Source organism: Sphaerodactylus townsendi, linkage group LG01, assembly GCF_021028975.2.
Source record: "Sphaerodactylus townsendi isolate TG3544 linkage group LG01, MPM_Stown_v2.3, whole genome shotgun sequence".
Taxonomy (NCBI): domain Eukaryota; kingdom Metazoa; phylum Chordata; class Lepidosauria; order Squamata; family Sphaerodactylidae; genus Sphaerodactylus; species Sphaerodactylus townsendi.
The window spans coordinates 6,437,305-6,452,248 of NC_059425.1; positions in this window are offsets into that span (position 1 = coordinate 6,437,305).

Consider the following 14,944-nt stretch of genomic DNA (forward strand, 5'->3'; position numbering starts at 1 on the left):
CGAGTTTGACACCTGTGCTCTAGATGATGCAGCTCTATAATTGATTTTGGAAGAGCCGTTGCTAGTCAGATGATTTAGGCTTTCTGGCTGGATAGTCCAGTGGTCTGATTCAGGGATCATCTTGCTTAAGACTAATGGGAGAAGCTTCCTTGATCTGCCAGATACTGAGAGATCTCCCTTGCTTCCTTTTTGGCAGGTCCGTTCAAGAGCCAGAGGTTTGGAAACTGCCCATCACACACAAGGTAAATGGTCTTTCTGACTCTTCAGAGCTATAATTTCCATGACAAACTGGAGAAGAGGGGAGATTTGGAGTTTCTTATATTGGTTTGGCAGTGACCTGCATAGCCTAGGATTAGGACAGCCCCTGGCCACTTGTGGGCAATAAGGGGGGGGGGGATGTAACACTGCCAGTTCTAGGCTGAGAAACTCCTGGATATTTGGGGATGGAGCATGGGAAGGCAGTGAACTTGTGCAGCACAATGCCGTAGATGCCACTCTCCAAAGCACCTGTTTTCTGCAGAGGTACTGACCACTGTAATCCAGAGATACATGAGATCCCCAGGTCCTGCCTGACAGAGGTGTAGCTAGCTGGGAGCACCCGTGCACTTAAGGCCCTGCCCCCCCTGTCTAGGAATGCCCCCCCGCCCCAGAATGCCCCCACCCTGCCACGACCCCGCCACGCTGTTCTTGGTGTGTCATGCCCCCAGTCACCTTGGAACTACGCCTCTGTACTTGGAGGCTGGCATCCTTCCCCAGGATAGCCCAATCTTATCATATTGCAGATGCTGATGCAGCTGTGAAAAAGGCAAACTCTATGCTGGGGATCATTAGGAAAGGAGTTGAGAATAAAACTGCAAGGATTGTCATGCCCCTAAAATAAAGCCGTGGTGCGACCGCACTTGGAGCACTGTGTTCAGTTCGCCACATCTCAAAAAGGATATTGGAGAAATAGAAAAAGTGCAGAGAAGGGCAACGAGGATGATTGGAAGGGATTAAGCACCTTCCTTATGAGGAGAGGCTGCAGTTTGGGACTCTTCAGTTTGGAGAGGAGACGCCTGAGGGGGATAGATCAGTCTATACAATTATGCATGGGGTAGGAGCGTCACAGAGAAAATTCTCTCTTTCTCACAATACTAGAACCAGGGGCACCCATTGAAAATGCTGGGGAAGAATTAGGACTAATAAAAGGAAACACTTCTTCACGAACGTAGATTGGTGTTTGGAATATGCTGCCACAGGAGGGGGTGATGGCCACTCACCTGGATAGCTTTAAAAGGGGCTTGGACATATTTATGGAGGAGAAGTCGATCTATGGCTCCCAATCTTGATCCTCCTTGATCTCAGATTGCAAATGCCTGAGCAGACCAGGTGCTCAGGAGCAGCAGCAGCAGAAGGCCATTGCGTTCACATCCTACATGTGAGCTCCCAAAGGCACCTGGTGGGCCACTGTGAGTAGCAGAGGGCTGGACTAGATGGACTCTGGTCTGATCCAGCAGGCGCTTTCTTATGTTCTTATGCTAAGAAGGGTCAGCCCTGGTCAGTATTGGAATGGGAGCCCATGAAGGAACACACAAAGGCAGGCAATAGTCAGCCACCCCTGTTCACTTCCTGCCTCAAAACCCCTCCAGAGTCATTAATCAGATGGTCACCTGATGGCCTAAAATTAGTTTCATTTTAATTGGGAATGTTTTCGAGCCATTATTGAAAGCTGCCTCCTTGCACCAGAAGGAAAGGCGAGGTTAAAAAAAATTAATAAATAAAAAAACCTGGGGGAAGAATTGGTGTCAACAGCACCCCACCCTTAACCCCCAGGTGGAGTTTGGGTAAGGTGACCAGATGGTCACCTTTGTGAATTGGGACGGGGGTGTGTGGAGCGTCACAAGACGCGAGTCAGCAGGGAGGCCGCTTAAGCTTGCCGCTCACTCTGTGACAGGGCGGAAACGGCAAGCCCTGGTGAAGGCCATGTTCTGCGGCCACGCTGCCAGAGGCGCCGAATGGCAAAGCCCCCCCCCACTGACAGAGGCGCCTTCAGCTCCCCGGCTGTTCTCACGGGATACGAGTCCCGTCCCACGGGTTATTTTAATTGCCCTGATTTTTGGGAGGCTGCCGCACTGCCTTGCACTCCAGAAGGCAGTGCGGCAGCCTCCCAAAAATCGGGACAATTGAAATAACCCACGGGACGCGGGACAAATTGTTTGAAGGTGGGACTGTCCCACCAAAAGTGGGATGTCTGGTCAGCCTGAGTTTGGGGGCAGGCAAACAGGTGAATGCTGAACCGTCCAGAAGGGCTGTCCTGTCCAACCCCCCACTATGCAGGAACACACAAGGGAAGGTCCCAGTTAACCAGTGTCTCCTCTCCCTTGCAGGAATCGCAATGCCATCCTCGACAGAAGAAAGAGTCTCCCAGGCTCCCTGGCATCACAGTTGTTGTCTACCTGGCATGCTGAGCGACGAATGGACACGTGTCATATGTGATCATGCAGTTTGTGAGCCTGGGCGATACAAAATCTCTGCAGGGATGCCGAGCAGCCAGGGGCCTGCAGAATTGAAGACAGCAGCATATTCGCCAGCCGGAGCCAGCAAGGACCGGGCGACTGAAGTTACCAGCCCAAGAAAACGGACAGGAAAATCAGCAGACTTTGGAGCGCGATCCATCAAATCCCCTGAGGTGAAGCTGTCTTTCCACACAGACGAGTCCTCGGATCTTCCGGGAAGCCGCCTCCGGCACAAGAAGCTGCAACGTGAATTTGCTCCGTTCCCTTCAGATGTGCAATGGAGCACACAGTCTTCCAATCAACCAGCCATGAGGCCATGTTGTGTAGAAGTCAGCGTCATTCCCCCAAGCCTGCTGTTCTTAGATCCGGCCACAAGGAAACAGCTGGAGGAACACATGAAAAGCCGGACAGCAGCACACAGGTGGGGCATTCCCAAGAGGGTTCAGAGGTCCTCGAAACATGCTTCTTCCTCCCGTACCTCGTTTACCATCAGCATCAGCCCGGCACCCTGCACCGGCCGGCTGTGCCATTGGGATGAAATCCCCCAGGCAGGGACTGAACATCTCCAAAGCAAAGCAGAAGGCTTCCGTAGCAGGGATACCACATTAGTTTCACCCAGGAGAGTCTCTCTGCAGGAGAGTGGGACTAAACAGCACCTCCTTAGAGTAGCAGAATATCCTGCAATGTTATCTTCAGAAGAAATGCACCAAGGTAAAAACCTCAGGTGTGAAAGGGAGACTCCAGAGAAGAGGTCTCACCTGGCGATGCAACGTCCCTGCCCGCCCCACGTCTTGGGATCTCAAATGAAATCCCCACCCCACCCCCGCAAAAGGATTCAGCACGAATGGGGCCTCCCATCCATTCTGCAGAAATCCCTCCGTGCCTTCGCTCCACCTCCACCTGACTCACGAGTGAGCATGAAACCCAGAGCAGGTGTATATATGGCTGCTAAGAACCTGGGAGTGGAAGGAACAGCCGCTGACCACACACCATTGTCTGTTGAAGAAGCGAGTGCTCCTTTTCCAGATCTGACGTTTTTGGATCGAGACGTCAAGAGCCACCTGGAAGCCCACGTGAGGAGTCGGACTGCGGCCCACAGGTGGGGCCTTCCCAAACTTGTTCAGGATTCTCTGGGGGCATTTCATCCACCTGAACTCTGTTCCCAAACACATAAAGGACAGCCACACCCCCAGCGGGAAATCCATTCTGAGGGAGAGAAGTCACCAGAGCTATGCAGGGTCAAACAGAGAGCTCCGGAAAAGCAGAACATCTGCCAGTGGAAACAAGCGGCTGGCAAGCATCCAAGCTCTCCTGAAAAGAAGCCCCCTTTCTTCACAGTTGAGGCTCTGGGTCTCCTGGAGTTTCACATACAGAGCAAGAAAGTCCAGCATATGTGGGGCCTGCCGTCCGCCGTGCTAAAATCCACACGTGCCTTTGCCCCATTTCCCTTCGAGAAAGAGAAGAACATGCAACACACGGCAAAGGTCCCCACAAAGACATGCTCCTGGGCCAGAGGAGAAGTAGAAGTTATTACGCCGAGTCTCTTGTTCCTGAGTCCGGAGGCAATGCTGCATTTGGACGTTCATCTGAGAAACATGGTCGCAAAGCACCAGTGGGGTCTTCCAGCACGGGTTCAGCAGTCGCTGAAGGGTTTCCTGCCTCCCAGGCCCTCTTCCCGGCCTTGGTCAGCTCCACCCCTGAAATCCTTCCAGGTCGCTGCAGTTGGTGAAGGCCGCCATGATGACTCTACGCCCAGAGGGAGGAAGACAACAAATCAAAAGAACATCCATCCGTCGGAACAGGTAGCGACTCCCTCTAGAAAAGTGGAAGTAGCTTCCTTTCCACCTCCTGTGGGGAGGCTGCCGTTCCTCACAGGTTCAGCTCAGGAACTTCTGGAGTTTCACATACAGAGCAAGAAAGTCCAGCATATGTGGGGTTTGCCGTCAGCTGTGCTGAAATCCCTGGGTGTCTTTGCTCCATTTCTCCGTGAGCCGGAGAAGGACGCACAAGGTGCCGGGGGGACCCCGACTAAGAGACGTCCGCGAGATACTGAAGTGTGCATCTCTGTGGAGAGCCTCGTTTTTCTCGGCCCAGACATCACAGAGGGCCTAGAAGCCCACGTGAGGAGTCGGACTGCAGAACACAGATGGGGCCTTCCCAAACTTGTTCAAAAGTCACTGACAGCATTTCTGCCTCTGGCATCCCTTCCGGGGTTTGGAGAAACCAGACAGCCCCTGTTGCACCCAGATTCTGAATCTCCCCTGGTGCCAGTGACCCCGTGCCAAATTGCGCCAGAAAGATCAGTGCGGAGACTCCCAAGCAGAAGAGAGGCATCCAAGGAGCTTGAGAAGGAGAAGCCGACAGCTACATCATCTGCAACCTCTGCAATGCCTTCGACTACATCTCCCACAGCAGAGCTGCCTTTTCTCACCAACAGCAAGCAGGAAGCTCTGGAATTCCACATCCAGCACAAGAAGGTCCAGCATGAATGGGGGCTGCCAGTCACGGTTCAGAAATCTGTGCATGCCTTTGCTCCCATTCCCCAAGAGCCACACCAGGGAGGGTCGTCCACAGCAGGAGGTAACAGTGCTGTAGCAGGAGTGAAAGACACTGTTGCAGAAATGGGTGTCAGGACCAAGAAACCGCGGATTCCAGGGATAGTGAATGTTGCTGTGCCAAGCTTGCATTTCTTAGATGCAGACACAAAGGAAAATCTGGAAACCCACCTAAGAAATTTGACCATAGAGCATCGATGGGGTGTTGCCAGACTGGTTCACCAGACAATGAGGGCATTTATTCCACTGCCGTCTCATCTCGACATCACAGAAATGGAAGATCTGGAACCCCCTTCGGCATATTCTCGTGATAAGACCCTCACCCTGTCTGATGCTCAGTCTCCTACTGATGTGGCAAAGGGAACTAGCTCAGAAGTCCGGCACATATTCTGCTCAGAGCTGTTGCGCGAAACGGAGCAGGGTGGGGCTTCCTCCCTGGCTTCTCAACAGCCTGTCTTCTGCCCAGGCACAAAACAAGAGCATGCCGTGGCCATTCCAGGGGAGACTGGTAGCTGGAAAGTGGGGAGAGAATCACCCCAAAAGAGCACACTGCAGACAAGACCGCATCTGAAGAAGGCCGCACAAAGGCAGCGGTCAAGGGTTTTTGATGCACGACAGGATCCTAGGACCCCATTTCACTCTCCCTCTAGCCCCGAAGCCAAGAAATACAGATCTAATGTCAGCTCTCGGTCAACAAACCTGCCCAGGGCAAGATGCTCGAGTGGAAGAATCTCAAGTGGAAGAGCTCTTGTTCCTCGCTCTTCAAAGACTGCACTTCGGGATAGGAAGGGAAGGTCACAGCAGATGGAGCGTGGTTTCCAGAGAACGGCAGACAGCAGCTACTCCCAAGCTGGAATAGAACAACCTCAGGCACCAGATATCTCGCAAAAGCAAGGAAGCAGGTTGGGTTGGCACAGGGAAAAAAAGAACCCGCTGCTTCACCTCCCACCACACCAACCCTCTGTTAGGGCACTCGGAAAACCGTCTTATGGGGATCTGTGTGAGGCCCGCCGCAACCTGAAACCTCCTCTGCTCCCCAAAGGAAGTGAGAACCGCCCCTCTGAGGCAGGGCCGAGGTCCCCGGACTCAGGAGGGTTCAAGCAGCGCCACCTTCCTGTGCCACGAAATCAAGGCCCCTTGGAAAGAAAGAGAGACTCCCAAGGCCGCCCAGGATACGATTTAAAGGCCAAGGCAGACAGTGGTGTGGCGGAACGAAAGTCAGAGCAGGGCGCCCTCTTGTTCTCCAAGGAGCCACGCCCTTTGTCCACGGGAGAGGTGTCACAGTTCAGCACAGAAGGTGAGTGGGAGAGAGTGGGAGACTGGGACACGGACGAAGAAGCCGGCGGGGGAAGGGACAGCCTCGGCAAGCAGCAGAGAGGCAGCCCCAAAGTTGCAGAAGAGATGCCCAAAACAGAGACAAGCCTGAAGGCCCAACCAAGTCTGAAAGGGGCACGTTCCCCACCAGTGAAACAGTCCCAACCCTCTCCCAGCAGTGCGGTCTGCAATGAGAAAAAGACTGATTTGGTAAAGATTGAGCGGCAGAGTGTCTTGGGGCCTGGCGGTGATGGAAGAAAAACGGTTGGTGGACGGACATCTGTAGTGGTGACGGTCAGAGTCACAGGGCCTGAAGGTGGCAAGAACCAAAGAGCTAAGGAAGAGGAACGGAAGATGCTACACAGGAGAAAGGAAGGATCAACGAAAGGGCTTCATCCTGGCAAGGAGACATTTACGAGACATGGCAGGAGCCATCCATTGGGGACGCCGAGAGACACGGGGCGCCTCAAAAGAGAATCCCCCAAGAAGCCTCAGGAGGTCACCAAGGGAGTTCGGGAGCACGGCAACTATGCTCAATTCATCCATGCCAAATTCATACAGGATCTTTATGCCAAAGAGGTACCTGTGAAATTGTCTCTCCTCGGCACGATCGTGGAGAGGAAACTCGGCCTGCGACAAGGGCTCCATATCTGGCTGCAGAGTCAGAGAGGGGACAGGGGGAGCCAGAAGGGAGCAAAAAAGACCGCCGAAACATCTCAACCACCGAATCCCCAGGTTGCGAGAACTGCCCAAGCGAAGCGGCTGGAAGCGCAGAGTCGTGGCTCCAGGGGAGTTGTGGCCCCTTCAGGCTCACACGGAATGCTTCATGCAAGACCTCAGCAGTCCCAAACATCTCCCAACAGTGAGGTCCGCAGGGAGAAACAGCCTGATTCGGCAAAGATGGAACGGCAGAGAGCCTTAGGGTCTGGCGGTGGTAGAAGAAGAATGGTTGGCAGAGAGGCATCCGTAGTGGAGACTGCCGGGATCACAGGCCCTGAAGGCGGCAAGAACCAAAGAGCGAAGAAAGAGGAAGAGAAGATGCTACACAGGAAAAAGGAAGGAACAAAAAAAGGACCTCATCCTGGCAAGGAGACATTGGTGAGACACGGCAGGAGCCATCCGTTGGGGACGTCGAGAGACACGGGGCAGATCAAAAGGGAAGCACTCAAGAAGCCGCAGAAGGTCAGCGAGGGAGTTCGGGAGCACGGCAACCATGCTCAATTCATACAGGATCTCTACGCCAAAGAGGTGCCTGGGAAACTGTCTCTCCTTGGCACGATCGTGGAGAGGAAACTTGGCCTGCGACAAGGGCTCCGCATCTGGCTGCAGAGCCAGAAAGGGGAAAGGGGGGCCCCACAAGGGAGCAAAGTAGAGCACCGGAACGTCAAGTCAAAACAGGGACCGAGCACTAAACATCGAAGACTACAGATGGTGTAGCAGGAAATGAGGAAGGAAGAGAGGAAGATAAGATATTATTTTGACTGTACCACACATACAGAAATATAAATGCATCAAAGAAATATTTACTTCATTAGTGTGGTGTTTGGGGACTGCAGTGCTTGACATGCAGTGCCGCTTTTTCTAGGGGGGTGGCAGGGAACATCAAGAAATTACCCTTGTTCCTGCAAAAGATGCAATTCCCCCTCTGTCTTCTTCTCCAGGGGCATCTTTGTCCACCTATGGCAGGCTTTGCACCTGTGGGTTGCTCAGCGGCAGCTCGTACTGTGATACGCACTGGTCCACACGGGTGTATTTAGGGTGGGGCAAGCCAGATTAGAGTCTGCCGCTCATGTCGAGGAGTGCGGAATCAAACCCAATTCTCCAGATCAGAGTCATAGAATCAGAGCGTTGGAAGAAACCCCAAGAGCCATGAAGTCCAACCCCTGCCACGCAGGAACACACAATCAAGGCACTCCTGACAGATGGCCATCCAGCCTCTTTAAAAACCTCTCCACCACCCTCCGAGGCAGTGCATTCCACTGTCGAACAGCCCTGACGGTCAGGAAGTTCTTCCTGATGTTAGGTGGACTCTGTTTTCCTTCACCTTGAACCCATGACTTCTGGTCCCACTCTGTGGAGCGGCAGAAAACAAGCTTGCTCCCTCACCAACATGACAGCCCTTCAAATATCTAAACAAGGCCATCATGTCACCTCTTAACCTTTGCTTCTCCAAACTAAACATCCCCAGCTTCCTAAATCTCTCCTGTAGGGCATGAATTCCAGACCTTTGACCATTTTGGTTGCCCTCCTCTGGACCTGTTCCAGCTTGTCAATATCTTTCTTGAATTGCGGTGCCCAGAAACTGTACACAATATACCAGGTGAGGTCTAACCCATGCAGAATAGAGAGGTACCATTACATCCCTTGATCTAAACACCATACTCCTATTGATACAGCTCAGAATCGCATTGGCCTTCTTGGCCACCATATCACAATGCTGACTCATGTTCCGTTTGTGGTCTACTAAGACCCTGAGATCCCTTTTGCATGTAGTGTTGATCAAGCCAGGTGTCCCCCAAGCCTATATTTGCACATTTCATTTTTTTCCCTGCCTAAGTGTAGTATCTTATAGTTGTCTCTGTTGAAATTCATCTACCGTTAATTTTGCATTTTTAAAGCTTTATGCGTTTTTATGCTGTTTATGTTTTTATGACTGTTGTTGCTGTCTTGTTTCATTATTGTTGTTCACTGCCCCGAGCCCTGTGGGGGAGGGCAGTTTATAAATCGAATAAATAAATTTTAAAAAGTGTTTGTTTTGACCCAGCTCTCTAATCTGTCCAGGTCATTTTGAATTCTGACTCTGTCCTCTGGGGTATTAGCTACCCCTCCTAATTTGGTGTCATCTGCAAATTTGATTAGCATGCCCTGTATTCCATCATCCAAGTCATTGATAAAAATGTTGAATAGCACTAGGCCCGGGACAGAACCCTGTGGCAACCCCACTAGTCACTTCTCTCCAGGATGAAGATGAGTCATTGATGAGTGTTCTGCCCCCCCCCCAAGTGAATCTATTTTTGGTGCCCTGTACTTGGCTAGGGCAGAGGGGGGGAGAAACAAGCCAGGTTCAACAGTTCAACAATAGGTTTATTATTGGAGGGAATCAAGACCCTGACTCCTCCCTTGGGTCTGTCTAAATCAGAGTACTTGCTTGTCTCGAGCAAGTTTGAAGCTGTAGACCAGGGGTCCCCAAACTACGGCCCGGGGGCCAAATGTGGCCCCCTGAAGGCATTTATCCGGCCCGCCAGGCATGACGGCGATGGCTCCATTCACGTGCAGTGGGGGCTCGAGGGAGAGGAGGAACCGGCCCCAACGGCTGTTGATTGCAGTTACATGATGGCACCCCCAAATCTCCATGAATTTTCTGACCCAGAGTTGGAAACCTTACATGTGGCAACGCCTGCTCCGCCCTTCCCTCTCAGCTACTCCATGTGTTGCTCTCAGGCTTTCTTGGTTCCGCCTCACCTCCCATTGGCATCAGCCAGGCTGGCTAATCGCTCGGGCTGGCTGTTAGGGAGGAAGAACTCCAGGGAAGATACCTGATCCTGGGTTAGATGGAATGTTTCATTGGGAAAGTTCTGCTTTTTTTTTTTTAACAGGGGAAGGTATTCCAGCCTCCCCCAACAATATTTGGAGCTCCACCCCTGTACCCTTGACATACTTTGGTCACTGTTCTAAAAATAGACCATGACAGAAAGGCTGAAAGGTGAAATCAAACATTTTACAATCATTTGTGCATAGGAATTTGTTCATAGTTTTTTTTAGTCCGGCCCTCCAACAGTCTGAGAGACAGTGAACTGGCCCCCTGTTTAAAAAGTTTGGGGACCCCTGCTGTAGACTATGTCTTCTCTTGGCTGCTTTCAAGAAAGTCCACTGTGTCTTGCTTCCTTTCAGTTCTTTCAGTCTTTGTCTAGTTCTAACTGCTGTTAAACTTAACTTGTGCTCTATGGACCACCATATAATAATATGGACGTCACGAATATTCCAGTCTCCAACTACCTTTAACACCTAACTCTGACTGACTGGGTAGAACTAAAACAGGGGATTGCTGAGTAAAGGAAGGAAACTGCCTATTGGGAAATGTCTCCCTTAGAAGACTTAACAATGAACTAAAACCATGCTAACTATGGGGAAACTAAAGCTTAATGCGGAAATTACAAAAGCCTCTGTGGGGGCATGACAATCTGCATATGCGGAAGGAACCAGATATTTGCTACTGAACCACAACATTTTGCGTTTGGCACCCATGTGCAATGGCGTGAATGTTCAAATCCCTGTGACCACACGCATTCACACAAACACCACATAGTACAATGCCGAGCATTAGGTCCCATTATATGACATTACTGGACCCTACCCATTACCTCACCAGGACCAATCCCATGAGCCTCAGCGCTTGGCAGCCCTACTAGATCCATGTCGATCTTGTACATGCATGGCTGTGATCAGAACATGCCATTCTGCTGCCAACGTAACCTATTAATTGTACTTGAATTGCGGTCTGTCTACACTGAGAGATACTTACAGTGAGATGGCTCCACTTCCCATGATTATCCGAGACAATTCTAATATGAAGCTATCATGATATAACCTGACCTCTTGTTGAGGAAGAACAGATGTCTCTGTCTGCCTTTTTTTCAAATGCTCAGTTTGTATTTTCCCTGCCTTTGACTGGTGAAACGCTGTCAGTTTAAAATAATATATATTGTTATATATCCAGTGGTGGGATCCAAAACTTTCAGTAACAGGTTCTCTTGGTGGTGGGATTCAAACAGTGGCGTAGCGCCAATGGGGCTGGACGGGGCACGACGGGGGCGTGGCCGGGCATTCTGGGGGCAGGGCATTAATAATTTATCTGTTACTGTAAAAAACTCTTATTGTAAAAAAAAAGTTCCTAATTTCCAGCTGGTATCTTTCTGTCCATAATTTAAACTCATTATAGCAAGTCCTATCGTCTACTGCCATCAGAAACAACTACTTCTCCTCTAATTGACTGCCTGTCAAATACTTAATACTTTCAAATACTTAATTTTGTTTCTAGAAATCAAAAGAAGGATACTTTCTGTGATAAATAACGAAATATTGCTTTTTCAATATATATCATTGGGAATGAAATATGGGTTTATATGTAGTCCTATAGTTTAGTATGTAGCTTTTTCAGTATCTATGTATGTATATCATTTAAGCATGAAATATGGATTTATATGTATCCCTATAACCTAATGTGTTAAAGGTCAATTGTATTTTACTTCCTTGCTTGCCTTATAGAAAAAGCTAAATAGACAAATGTTGAGAGGTCAAACGGGCAAAGAATGGGTTGTGCAGAAAACATTAACCGCAGAAGCTAGCTTATCTAGAATATATATCTAAAACGGAAAACTAAGATGCACCTGTGAGCTGGAAAAGCTCACAAGACATGTTAACCACAACTTGTACTGAGAGGTAATAACAAGTTCATATTTACTAGAAGTAGGCAGTGGTGGGATCCAAAAACTTTAGTAACAGGTTCCCACGGTGGTGGGATTCAAACAGTGGCGTAGCGCCAATGGGGCGGGGCATTCCAGGGGCAGGGCATTAATAATTTCTCTGTTACTGTAAAAAACTCTTACTGGAAAAAAAAAGTTCCTAATTTCCAGCTGGCATCTTTCTGTCCATAATTTAAACTCATTATAGCAAGTCCTATCGTGTATTGCTAACAGAAACAACTACTTCTCCTCTAATTGACTGCCTGTCAAATACTTAATACTTTCAAATACTTAATTTTGTTTCTAGAAATCAAAAGAAATATACTTTCCTTAAACAAGGAACTTTACCATATGTCTAAAACATGTTTTTAAAACAGCTCAACAGGGAGAATTATCACATTTTCTACCTTCGCTAACCAGCCACATAGGAAACAACAGGACTTTATGATTTTTGGACCTAATGGAATTTCTAACGGAAAAGCAGACCCAATTAGTAACCCCCTCTCGGCACACACAAATAATGAGTAACCCACTCTCGGGAACTGGTGAGAACCTGCTGGATCCCACCTCTGTATATATCGTGTATCTATCTATATATATATATTCAACTCAAGTAGTGGCTAAGAGCAGTGAATTCTAATCTGGAGAACAGGGTTTGATTCCCCACTCCTCCACATGAGCGGCAGAAATTTTTTATCACGTCAGCTCTTTGGAGCAGGTTTTGTTCTTTCCCCGTTTTCTCATGCTGATTATTTATTTGTTGGATGTACAGCCCGTCATCTTCTGCGGGCATTTTTTTAGCCCACCAAGGAGTTCAGGCCCATCTACGCTGATCCCACACTTTCATTTTATCCTTACAACAACCCTGTCGTGCAGGTTTGTGGGAGCACCCAGATGGGAATGGATGGTAATCATCACAAAGACACACAAATCCTGCTCCTACTTAAGGAAGTAGCCTTCCAGGACTGGTGGGAAAATCCTTTCCTGCTCATTTTTTAAAAATGAAAGTGTATGAAGTTCAAGGAAGAAACAAAGCAGAGCCTCGTCCTGCTACTGTCCCAGGGAGGGAAGGCAAATATTTTGTTTCTGCTGCCATAATGCTTTCTTGTCCAGTTTAGGACTCGGTCCAGATGTATCTGCAGTCCAGGTCTTATGGGGGGGGGGGGTTGCAGGACAGGGTGGCCAACCTATGGCACTCCAGATGTTCATGGACTACAATCCCCATCAGCCCCTGCCAGCATGGCCAATTGGCCATGTTGCCAGGGGCTGATGGGAATTGTAGTTAATTGGCCATGTTGCCAGGGGCTGATGGGAATTGTAGTTGGCAGGGGCTGATGGGAATTGTAGTTAATTGGCCATGCTGGCAGGGGCTGATGGGAATTGTAGTTAATTGGCCATGTTGCCAGGGGCTGATGGGAATTGTAGTTAATTGGCCGTGCTGGCAGGGGCTGATGGGAATTGTAGTTAATTGGCCATGCCGGCAGGGGCTGATGGGAATTGTAGTTAATTGGCCGTGCTGGCAGGGGCTGGTGGGAATTGTAGTTAATTGGCCATGCTGGCAGGGGCTGATGGGAATTGTAGTTAATTGGCCATGTTGCCAGGGGCTGATGGGAATTGTAGTTAATTGGCCATGCTGGCAGGGGCTGATGGGTATTGTAGTCCATGAACATCTGGAGCGCCATAGGTTGGCCACCCCACCTTATCCCAATGCAACTGATTCACAAGGAGCCTCAGTGAAGGGGGGGGCGACAAATAAAGATAAGCGAAAATACTAAAAGGCTGAGGGGGCAACTTTTTAAAATAACAACAAATGTTTATTTTATATATTTTTAAAAGCAGGATGGGCGGAGCATGATTTCTCCAGGGGGGGTGAGTCAGCGTGAGGGGGGGGTCTTCAGGGGGCGGGGCCTCCAGAGCCGCTCCATTAGCTCCTCCCCCAACGGCCATAACGAGGTTCTGCCTCGGGAAGGCGGGGAAAGAGGCGTCGAGAGCCGGGTGGGGGCGGGGATATATATGCTATATAGTTACTATTATTATTCATTTCCTCCAACTTTCGGTCTATTGTAGGGAGGGTGCGCGCGCAACTTTCCTACACGGCAGTGCAGCCCCCCCTCCTCTCCCTCTTTCCCCGGGGGGGGGGGGGGGGGGTGGGTGTCTGCAAGGATCCAGTCGCAGCCTCATTCAGGGGTCTGCAACCCGCGGCTCTCCAGGTGTCCATGGACTACAGTTCCCATCAGCCCTGCCAACTTGGACATGCTGGCAGGGGCTGATGGGATTGGTAGTCCATGAGCATCTGGAGAGCCGTAGGTTGCAGACGCCTGGAGCTGTCACTTGGACCACAGAAATGGCTGGGACGCGCAGAAAAGAGAGCTTTATTGATCTATTTCGTTGGAATAGGTAGATGCTACCTTTCCAGCTGCTGAGACTTTCGGGCGGCACAAGACCACTCCCCCCTCCTCCCCCCGCTTGGTTTTGCTCGCCCCCCCCCCTCCCAGCTCACACCCTGTTCATGGGAGAGAAAAGTCTTTGTTCTAACTTTCTTGCAGGCCCTTCCCCCACCACACACCGCCTCAGCCCCACTAAAGCCCCGAGGTTAGTGTTGCCAACCTCCAGCTGGGGCCAGGAGTTCTCCTGGAATGAGCGTTGAGAGGCAGAGATCACGTCCCTTGGAGAAAATCACTTGGGGGTGCTTATCAAGACCACAAGGCAGCTGATGCATCCCCTCCCCCACTCCTTCTCCTTCTCCTTCTTCTAATTAATTAAGTAATTAGCAGAAAGCACAAGAGTGATCTTGCCTGGGGGCATAACTGTGCACACCCCAGGGGTGTAGCTAGGGTAAATGGAGCCCGGGGCAAAATCTGAGTTTTGCGCCCCCCCCCCATTTGGGCAGCATCCCTCCCTCACCACGACCAAACAACATTTTTGCACCAGTTCATCTCAAAGTCACCATTGCATTATAGAACATGGCCCAACACACAAATCTGAACACACCCAGGGCTCCCTAGTTTAAACAACATTGAAAGTGATGCTATTTTTTGAAGGCGGGGAATCCACCCTGAAACAGTTATCACTTTTAATGTTGTTTAAACTACAGAGCCCAGATTCTCCTTTTAAATCC